We start from the raw sequence: 12,035 nt of genomic DNA, 5'->3' as shown, positions 1-12,035 counted from the left end.
TAAAGAAACGAATATTTCAGTGATTCTGATTTTGTTTATGTGTAATTATTTTAAAATTGTAATAAAATCTGCAATATTAACTCAATTTTAAACTCAATTAAGAGCAACGTATTTTTTTAATATCATTGTAGTGAAACTCAAATCAATTTTATTGTTCTATCAAATCGTTTTCGTGTCAATGCCAATGTTAAGATTTAATATTATATATGTAAACATAATTCTGCTGGTGCGTGGCCGAAAAGAGAAAAGCTTTAACTTCATATTATTTTACACTGAGTCATAATTTGTAAAGGAAAGAGGCTATGATAAAGAGACCTCTGTTTACATTGCGATACAAGATCAAAGTGAAAGAAATTTTTCCCTTCAGTGATTTTACTAAGAGAATCTGATAGGGATTTCTTTGACATGTGTAGACTTAATAAAAGGAATCTTAGGTATTTTTTATAGGTATGTGCGAATGATAAGGATTTTTATCCCCTCGCTGAAAGCGCGAGAAAATGCAAAAGTCATCAGTTTTCTACAGAACGTTTTAGAAATAATTAAATAGAAGGTGGAATTGGATCAGGAAATAAGAGAAAATTTTAAAATGAAATTAACAGGGGCTCATTTAAGATAAAAATTAGAAAATCAATAATATTTAGATTTAAAAATATTATTACATACATTTTTTGAGGTCTAATTCCAAAACAGAAATTTAAATTTCCCTTTTATTAACATGATAATGTGCTTAGTTGGCTTTCATTACGTAACCTGTATAATGGAAAAATCATTACTCATAGAACGCAACTGCAAAAGAATTATACTAGGTGAAGACGGACAGGAAATGACTTCGAAACATCAAACTACGATATTTCACACAACCAGCTCAATTTTTTTTTAATCACTGTCATTCCAGAGGTAGAAGGCTCTATTGTATTTCTCAATTTACGAAAAATGATGTATGGATTTATCTTGAAATCTATTGGCAGTATACTATATCTATCTTTGTGTATCTTATTATAAATGAAAGTCATTGTAGCTATGTATATATATGTTCCACATCTTCTTCCAAACAATAGGATCGAATTCAAACAAATTTTACATATTACATAAGACATGATAAAGAATTCTATTGATTTTTGAAAGAACAAAAACTAAATATTCAATCAATCATATAAGAAAATTTTCTAAATCTCTTTTACACCTTGAACTTCTCTATAAGTCTTTTATTATAATAAATCTAGAAGGGATTCCACTATGTGTTTAAAACCAAGCTTAAATCAGTCATTCAAACAGTAATATTTGTGAATAAAATTGCAGTACTAAATAAATATAAATTTTAAATATTACTACATAAATACTACTAGTACTACATAAATTGTTAATATTAAAATAAATATTAACAATCTATGGAGAAAATCAAGGATTTTTAAAAATCATTTTGTTCAATTAATATTTTAATTTTAAATAAAAGCAAATGACAAGCATTTTAAATGATAAAATGGATTTGAATATAATATTTTATACAAAAGCAGTTTTAAGTTAAAAACATCGCACAAAAAAAGATTAGAATTTAATTCTGAGCAACGCCGGGTATATCAATAAAAACCAATGATTTTTTTTTTTGTATATTAACATAAATGAATGATTTTTTTTGTATATCAATAGAAATAATTTTTTTGTTGTATATCAATAGAAATGAATGATTTTTTTTTGTATATCAATAGAAATGAATGATTTTTTTTGTATTAATTTTATACAAATCTGCAATTTTTTTCTTGTTCAATATCGTTGAATTTTATTAAAAATTAAGAAATATTTGCTTCCTCCCATCATCTTAAAATATTATTTCATAAAAATATTTTCTACGTTATTTTAAAACTTTAAAAAAATTGCATTTTTAATGATACTAATTTTATTTAAATATAATTTTCCCTAATTTTAACATTTAAAAAAATTAAATTGATTTTCAATCTGTCATAATGTTTTTGTTGTTAAAATTCAAATCGGTTACATTATACCCCCAAATCATTCATTCGCGTTCTTTTGCTAATATTAAAATTAAAGTAAGCAAAATTTCCTTTGAAGATTCACTCCGAAGTGCAATTTTCACTTGCGTTTTCATTTTGTAGTACATGGACTTTCAATTTGAACTCGCAGTCCTTTGTAGTAGAATGATACATCAAATTCCTATTTTTCAGTCTTATCAAGTAACAAGATTAAATTTTAATTAAATGCATTTTTTATTACTTTAACAGTCAGAAAATCTAATATTCCAAGAAAACTAACTGGTCACCAAAAGTGGAAAACTATTTAAAAGTTAAGTACACAGGTATTTTATAGCCCTGTATAATGCACATTATGAGGCATCACTTTTAATAAAATTGTCATTTCAGATTCACGTTCCAGCATATTTTTAACAAGTCTTATAAGGATTTACTTTAATATATATATTTTTTTATTTTATTAACTTTGTGAATATTTTTGAGTATTTATTCTGATTCCAGATTGCCCAGCATCCACATCTACGAGTAAAATTATAGAAGTAGATGTTCTATTTTATAAAATTTCCAATAACTAAATAAATATAATGAAACATACAGGAAGCATGCAAGAAAATATTAACACTCACACTTGGTGAATTGTTAATACCATCCTTTTAATTTTATCACTCATAAATTTTGTATTTTTTTTACAGTGGGATTTATTTACCAACAAAAAAAAGCAAAATCATTTTAATCGATCTATTTGTGGGCCTAGTTTACCTAGCTGGAAATCCGCCACTACATGTACAGTTCTTATGTATATACCCACAAATATAGATAAACATTTAATGATTTTCAGTACATATTAAAAAGAAATCAGTGGGGGGGGGACTCTCCAAAGCTTTCTCCCATATTCTCTAATAATAGTTTATTCCAGGAAACCCCTAGAATGCCATTTGGATTCAATAGTTAGGAAATATCAAATCTTTGGAGCGAAATTTAAGATTTTTATTTAATAAGTCGTGGAATCCCTGGCATGCGGTTAACAGTATCCAATAAACGAATTTGTGTTTTGAAAGCGGTTTTCAAAATCGATTGAAAAAAAAAATTACACTAAATAGCACTTGTAATAAAAAAAATGATTTATGAAATTTGATATGCTTAAGTTAATTCATAGTTGTATTTAGCTCAAAATTTGACAAGTATCTACATTAGAAATGTTAAATCTGTTTGCCAAATGTTATCAATATAGCTTTCTTCATTTTGTAATTATCGTGTTAAACTATATTCGAACACTCTAATAGAATACTGAATAGAATTTACTCAAAATGTGACAGAAATCCGCACATTTAGTGTAAAGACCATATACCAAATTTCATCTTTCTAGCTCAAAGCGTTTCTGAGTTATCTTTGTCACAAGCAGACAGACGAACATTTTTCAAAAATGTGTTTTTTGAACAGGGAGGTTCAAAACGCGGAGATTTGTCAAAATCTCGTGTTCGAATTTTTCTGACCATTACTATACTTTTTCTATACTATACATACGAGAAAGTAAAAAAAAAGATGTGGCGCTGCTTGCAATATGTGAATGCCCCCTCCCCCACCCGTGTGCCGGCACCTCCCTCGCACGCCTCTTTGAGGAACAATCCCGCGTCTTCTCCGCTCTGTTCATCAGTGCTGCTTTCGAGAGCCGTGCTTCAAGTGTCACTCGCTCGGATACACTCTTGTCTTTGGAGGAAGGTGAGTTCCCACTTGTTTGCACAATTCTCTCGCTAATCATCCCCAGTATCCCTTGAGAAAAAGGTCTTTTAAACTTTTCAGATGTGTAGGAGGTTTGGAGATCCGAAAACTAGATGATTTGGTGTATTTATTAATGTATTTTTTATAAAAGAATATTTCAGAGATGCTTTAAGATCTGCAAGCTTGCGTGCTATTCAATGATTTTCTTCCCTTAAAAACTATCTTTCCGTTAATGTCATTCTCTTAATATAATTACTAAAAATGTTTTATGTTCTATTAGAAAAAATGAATTGAGTTTTGTAAAGTTATTTCTGTAAATGTTAGTCCGATATCTATGCTTTCTTAGGTCTCCTAAATAGCATTTCATGGTAAAATATTGCATATTATATAATAACACTGAATTAATTCAACATTTGACAATTTTGTAACGTATAATTTCTTCAGTAAAAATCAGAATTGTATTTAATTTGCCCTCTTTTTTAGTATTTTATTGTGAAAGATTTCACATTATGAACTTGGTTTTTGAAAATTTTGTATTGCAAACGTTGTTTTTGTATAGATCAACCTCCTATTGTATTTCTACTGACTTTGTTTTTAATTCTTTTAATGTAAAATCCTGCTTATCAATATTTTTGTAAAGATTTGTGCGATAGCTATATTTTTTGTAATAATTAATTCAATTACCTAAAAATGATTAGGTTAGTATTATATTAAAATTATAATATCACATTTTGTTTTTTCAATACATTTTGATATAAAATTCTATGACTTAGTTTCAGAGGGGAATTTTTTAGAATAACTATTAGCATAATCTACACATACTTAAAAAAAAGCAGAAGATATTTTCAGGATTTAAAACATCTATTTTGAATACATTTTTAAAGAAAAATGTAGTTTATTTGGAAATCTATATCGATATGCTATTCTTAATATGTTTTATTTTGAGAAATAGTTATAATAAAATGAAATGAAAATATCAATATAAAGTATTGATGCAAATGGGGCAACTTTAAAAACTGAGTTCTATGTTGTCAGTAGCTAGCATTCTTAAATATTGTGCAAAATTTTTCGAGTAATTTCTATGTGAGACCAAATTAGTTCCCACTTAAGACATCCATAAGGATTTAATTTATTAACTAGTCCAATATTTAATGCTTTATAAATGGATTTGTATCTAAAATTCGCATATAAAGTCCATTTATGAAAACAAAGTCCTTTCTCCCCCCCCCCCTCCCTCCCACATTTTTTTTTTTTTTCATTAGATACAAAAGATTTTCCAATGCTTTTTTAATGTCACATAGGATTTAGATGTCTATTGAAATCAATTAGTAAAAGATGTAAAATACTCAAAACTAAATTTCTTCTGAATGAATGAATACTAAAAACATTTTATTCCTGCAAAATAATCAGGATGTCTACACATTAATTTCTCTATTAAAAATATTACATAAATATAATTTAAACAGCATGTCGAAAATAATTATGCTGTTAAATATATTGCTTCAATTTTATGTATAGATATATTTAAATATTAGACTTTTTTTTTACTGGAAAAATTGCAAATAAAGAAAGCAATTCAATTCTTCTAAACTGTCTTAATAATACTATGCACATATTGAATTATACTGAATATATGTTACATTAAAAAAATTTCGAGTTTTTAAAAATAGTAACTAATATTATTTGCCCTGATATTTTTTTAGCCATTCTTCAACAAATAGTAAAATTAAAATCATTAATAAATTTTAATATGAATAATATAAGGTAGGACCCAGTATTTTTAAATAAAGAATGAATTATTTTTAAAAATAATCGAACCTAATCAGTATATATGTTTAATTTAACAAAATCTTTTTCAATCAACATCAGCTTATAAAACTATTTAGATTTTAGATTTTAAAACGTTTTGTTTTATAACTATTACTCATTCAAAATAATTAATCAAATCTTTTTTATTTGTTACATAAATTTATGCGTCGAGTAACTCAGCTTTCATGTTTTTGATTACTTTAATTAAAAAATAAATCTCGTACGGCACAAAATGAATCAATTGAGTTATTACAATAAACGAAATTAAATAACATTGTTTATTAGCAATATCAATATATCTGACAAACAATTTTTTTTGAATTCTTAATAATGCACTAATATTCATGGAGAGCTGTAACAAAAACCGCAGATGTAAAATCACTCATCTGCAACAAAAACAAGACCCGAAAATGTTCAAATGTCTATAATTTTCACCTGCCTCTTTTTCTGGAGCGGATGCAGTTTAAAATAATAAATAATGCTTATTTGAGAGCATTACCCACTTCACCAGTAAAGAAATTACAACTAAATAGTGGATGGAGCTTTTACGGAAAAATTTAGTCGCAATCATTTTGGGTTCCTGTATGATAACATTCATGTAATTGTTTCTTCCTGCATTGCATGCCTATGAAATTATTTTGATACTCGCTTGTAAAAAAGCTTGTTGTGTTCGTGCATCAACAAAAATAAAATGCAGACAACGTACTATAAAACTAAATATTACATATAGATAATATTATCAAATTTACATCAGCTTATTTTCATTCAACATTCTAGCATCGTTTTTAAACATCAAGTTCCAAAAGTATCACTGTTGCCAATCTGAATTTTACAACTATTTACAAAATAAAATTTATAATTATTAAAATAATCGTTAGCTACTTTTAAATAAAATATTTACGATTTATGCCGCAACATATACTCCCTTACCAGTAACGAACGTTACGTTAGAAAGTAGGAAGTAAATACTTTAGTAGTAGCATAAAGGAGGAAAAAAAGTCAACATTTAAATTTTGAATCTCAATGGCGTCTTAATGATTCTTCCAGTTCGAGATTGTCTTAAGGCTGGTTTAAGATCAGGTTGAGATACAGTTTCCTTGGTTTGAATCTTAGCTGGTTGGGACGCAGGTGTAATCTTCACACAAGTTGGAGTTGCAAGCTGCTCTTCAGGATTTTCTTGTGGTAGTAGATACGCTGGCTTTAATCTGTCAATAGTTACATTCACTTCTTTATTCTTTATCCTCAGAGTAAAATATTTTGGTGTACGGCTGATAACAAAATATGGACCTTCATAAGGGGGTTCGAGTGGCTTTCGTACTCTATCAATGCGAAGGAAAACGTGAGAAGTTGATTTTAAATCTTTGTGCACAAATATTTTTGGATGACTTTTTCGTTGAGTTTCTTTTGGTCTCATCAATTCCATAACATTTTGTAAATCATTTACAAATGTTCCTGGTGACATATGTGGTATATTTGCATCAAAGAATTCTCCAGGAAGTTTGATATTCTCTCCATACACAATTTCTGCTGTTGTATAATTAGTATCGTCGTGGATCGCAGTTCGTGAACCCAAAAGTACTGTTGGTAACGTTTCACTCCAAGATACATTATTGTGGGCTTTTAAAGCAGCCTTTATCGATCTATGTAGTCTTTCTACCTTTCCGTTACACTGCGGGTGATAGGCTGTAGTATGTGAAAGCTTAATGCCGCAGATTCTTGACAGATTTTGAAATATCTCGGATGAAAATTGGGTTCCACGATCAGTAATAAGCTTCCAGGGTACTCCAAATCTTGCTATCCAGTTGTTATAAAAAGCTTTTGATATTGTTTCCGCAGAGATGTTTTCCAGCGGAATAGCTTCCATCCAATTTGTGTATCTATCTATACATGTTAGACAGTAGATGTTACCATTTGAAGGTGGTAGTGGACCTACAATATCGATATGTATTTCTCGAAATCTTCCTGATGGTTTTTGAAATTCACCCAATACTGATTTTGTATGGCGGGTTATTTTAGACTTTTGGCATGGAATACACGACTTCGCCTACTGCTGGACATCTTTCTTAATATTTGGCCATATAAATTTTGAAGAAATTAATTTTACTGTTGATTTAATTCCCGGATGGGACAATCCGTGAAATTGATGAAATATCTTCATGCGAAAATGTTTTGGTATATAAGGTCTAATATGCTGTGTTGAAGTATCACATCATAAATATTTTCCAGATGGAAGGGGATATTTTTTAAATGACAAACTTGTAGATTTTTGACAGGTTCGAAATTCATCATCTTGTACTTGTTCCTTGGCAATTAGTTCATAATCTATTAAGGCAATTTCCTCAATTCTTGATAAAGTATCCGCTACCACGTTACTTTCTCCTGTAATGTATTTAATTTCTGTTGTGAATTCTGAAATATATTGAAGTTGTCTAATTTGGCGTGGAGATGCTTTATCGGATTTTTTCAAAAATGCGTAGATTAATGGTTTGTGGTCAGTATACACTGTGAATTTTCTTCCTTCTAGAATATGTTTGAAATATTTAATGGATAAATAAATTCCGAGAAGTTCCCGATCGTATGCACTGTAATTTTGTTGTGCGTGGTTAAGCTTCTTGGAAAAAAATCCAATTGGTTTCCAACTACCATTTTCAAGTTGTTGTAGAACTGCACCCACTGCTGTATTGGAAGCATCTGTGCACAATGAAAGAGGTAATTCAGGATTTGGGTGAGATAGCACAGCAACATTTGCCAAATCTTTTTTACATTTTTCAAACTGCTCAATGGCTTCCTTGTTCCAAGTTATTTTCCGATTATCTTTTTTCTTTGCTCCTTTTAAGTATTCGTGTAAAATGGCTTGAGTACTAGCGGCGTTCTTCAAAAAACGACGGTAGAAATTAACCATTCCAAGGAAAGTCCGTAGTTGATGAATAGTTTCTGGCAGTTTAATATTGAGAATTGCTTTAACTTTTTCAGGAAGAGGTTTTGATCCTTCACTTGTAATTAAAAATCCTAAAAATTCCAGTTCTTTAACTCCAAAAATAGATTTAGAAATATTAAGTCTCAATCCATATTTTTGCAATCTATCAAAAACTAATTTTAAGTGTTTTACGTGTTCTTCTTCTGTAGTCGACGCAATTAAAACATCGTCTAAATACGGGAAAACAAAATTTAGTCCTCTAAATACCTCATTGATAAATCTTTGAAAGGTGGAAGGAGCATTACGCAAACCAAAACTCATTACATTAAATTCATACAAGCCGAAGGGTGTTATAATAGCAGTTTTTTTCTTATCAGCTTCATTAATCGGAATTTGGAAATATGCTTTATGCAAATCAATTTTAGAAAATATTCGAGTATTCTTTAAAATGTGGTTGAAATCTTCTAATCGAGGTATAGGATAACGATCTGGTATGGTTTGAGCGTTCAAGCGTCGATAATCCCCACATGGTCGGAAGGAACCATCTTTCTTAGGCACCATGTGAAGAGGGCTGGACCATTGTGATTTAGATGGTCGAATAATATCATTTTCTAACATGTATTGAAATTCCTGTTTTGCTATATGTAATCGCTTGGAATCCAGTTGTCTAGCTTTGGAATAAGTAGGTTGTCCTTTTGTTGTGATAAAATGCTCAACATCATGTTCAAATTTAGATACTGTTAAATTAGGTTTAGTTAAATTTGGATATCGTTGTAACAAATTAGCATATTTAGAAGTTTTATCCAAAGTACTAATAACATCATCAACAGATATTGTTGTTACGTGGTGTCGAACGGACAGATTAGTTATTCCATCAATAAGTTGTTTGTTATGAATATCTATTAAAAGCTTAAATTTATTCAAAAAGTCAGCTCCTATTATTGCTTTATCAACTTTAGCTAATATAAAAGGAAATTTAAATTCTCTTCTAAGTCCTAAATTTAAGTTCAAAATTTTAATTCCATAAGTAGGAATTTCTGTTCCATTCGCCGCATATAGTTTAAAATCCTCTGTTGTTTTATTTCGATGAGTTGCAGGAATAAGACTAACATCAGCTCCTGAATCCACTAAGAACCGCAGTCCTGTGTTTTTGTCCTTTACAAATAAACGAAACTTGCGGCTTTCATTAATATCAGCAACAGCGGTAGCCGCTAATCCTGTTGCATCTTGGAGTTTCCCGCCTTTTCGCTCCAAGCACATGGCGAATAACATTTATCAGGTCGGCAACGATCGCCAAATTTAAAATGATAAAAACAATATTTACCTTTCTGGTTAAATCGCTTAGTTGAACGACTGCGGCTTCGAGATATATTCCGGCGATGATTTATAAATTTGAATCTAGAACGGTCATTTATTTGCAGTGAATCAATTTTTTGTTCTAAAGCAGCTATTCTTGCAAATAAAGCATCAGTATAGTTAACATTTGGCGAAACAGCACAAACTTCCTTTTCCGATTTCATCTCATGAATTTTATCAGCCATCGTAGCCAGTTTGTCTAAACCTTCTTCACTTACAAGAAGAATATTTCGAATAAAATCAGGCATTTTATCCAGCCATAAAGATTTCAACACTTTTTCTGAAAAATCGTCCGCTCCTAAATTTTTCATCTTCTGCAAAAGCTGACTTGGCTTGTTATCGCCAAGGTCTATTCCAGTAACTATGCGCTGAATTCTCTTGTTTTCACTTTCTTTGAACATATTTAAAAGTCTTTCTTTCGCCAGGGCATATTTATTAGGCTTAGTGTCCTTAATAATATCCCATATATGCTCAACATATTTCGGTTCAAGCTGGGAAACCAAATAGTTGAATTTAGTTTCTTCAGTAGAAATTTTATTTATTTCAAACTGAGCTTCAACTTGATAAAACCAAATGTCTGGTTTTTCACACCAAAATGGTGGAATTTTTATGCTTACTTTATTTGCTTCGGCATCCATAACAGTAGTTGTTTCAGTCGTAGAATGTTCGCTATCCGTTGTCATCGTAAAACCAGGGTCACCAATTGTTGTGTTCGTGCATCAACAAAAATAAAATGCAGACAACGTACTATAAAACTAAATATTACATATAGATAATATTATCAAATTTACATCAGCTTATTTTCATTCAACATTCTAGCATCGTTTTTAAACATCAAGTTCCAAAAGTATCACTGTTGCCAATCTGAATTTTACAACTATTTACAAAATAAAATTTATAATTATTAAAATAATCGTTAGCTACTTTTAAATAAAATATTTACGATTTATGCCGCAACAAGCTGATTATTCCTTTGAATATTGAGGAAATTGAAAATATTATTATAATATTAATTATATCTTTATTTTGCTTAAGTATTAGTTCATATATATTCATTAATGGTAATATGATTTTAAATTAAATAGTAATAATGTTTTTTGAAAGGTCATTCCTAATTATAGCGATGCATATATAAAATGCATCGATTGTTGTAACCGACAAACCGGAAGTCTGATGTTTTCCAATCCATCCAATAAGTTCTCGTGCTAGATCAAAAATTTTGCTTTATTATTTTGTCTGAAAATTATGATTTAGCTACTGATGTAAAAAATATAATAAAATGCGTTAAAGTTTCGAAGATTTGTAATGTGATGCAAGGAAATATATATATATATTTGTAAATGTCAAACTTTTTTTAAAAAATATGATAATATTTCTTGGTATATTTTCAACATTTTAATATTGTGATTGCTCTTTATATTAGATGAAATACCAAATCGGAACATGGAGTTTGTTTGTTTTTTATAACTTAATGTTTAAAATTCATTCAAGAATTAAGTCTAAAATTATAAATTAATAACAGTTCATAATTTGAAAAAGCAATGAATCTTAGAAGTTTTTTTTTTTTTTTTTTTTTTTTTTTTTTTTAACTTTCTCATATACGAAGTGTAGAAAGAGAAATCGACAAAAACTTCGAATTCCAGATTTTGTCGAATCTCTTCTCATTTTAGATTTCCCTGAGTCTAAAAAACCTATTTTTGGAAAGTGTCCGTCCGTCTGTCTGCAACAAAGATAAAGATTTGTAAAGTGTTCGTCTAAAAACGCTTTGAGCTTGATGGATGAAACTTGGTATCCGGTCTTTACTCAAAAGTTGAAGAATTTTGAAAATCTATTCAGAAGAAGTCTGTCTGTCCGACTATTCGAATACAAATTAACTAGATAATAACAAAACGAAGAGACCTAGATAGATAAGATTCGGTACACAGATTTAAAATCTGCAGTGTAGACATATATCAAAGTTTGAACCAAATCCAAAGACGGGTTGACTGTCTGTCGGGCTGTACTTTCAGAAATATCTAAATCCAATCATTCGAAAGCGCTCGAACTGAAGTAAGTCAAATTTGGTATGGAATTTGGTTACTACAAGTGAAGTTTTGTGTAAAATTTTTGTTTCAATCAGTTCAGAAAAACGTGTCTAAAACACGAATTTGAATTTTGGATATTATTAACTACATGCCAGGGATTCATCGCCAAATAACTCGCCAAAGATGACCCGATAGATTCAGCAAAAATGGTAAATTCAAGCCACA

The 12,035-nt window shown here is 29.5% G+C and overlaps 1 protein-coding gene across 1 annotated transcript in view; it reads left to right on the top strand.

Annotated features, from left to right (window-relative positions):
* Positions 1 to 3,590: 3,590 nt before the first annotated feature.
* Positions 3,591 to 12,035, top strand: part of LOC129964187 (uncharacterized) — a 69,490-nt gene continuing 61,045 nt past the window's right edge. The window contains exon 1 of the mRNA XM_056078909.1: positions 3,591 to 3,704. The gene's annotated coding sequence lies outside the window, so the exon portion shown is untranslated. The remainder of the gene's footprint in view (positions 3,705 to 12,035) is intronic.

This window comes from Argiope bruennichi, chromosome 3 (genome assembly GCF_947563725.1).
Source record: "Argiope bruennichi chromosome 3, qqArgBrue1.1, whole genome shotgun sequence".
Lineage (NCBI taxonomy): Eukaryota > Metazoa > Arthropoda > Arachnida > Araneae > Araneidae > Argiope > Argiope bruennichi.
The sequence above is the reverse complement of the archived record's forward strand: the minus strand, read 5'-3'. Positions and strand labels throughout refer to the sequence as shown.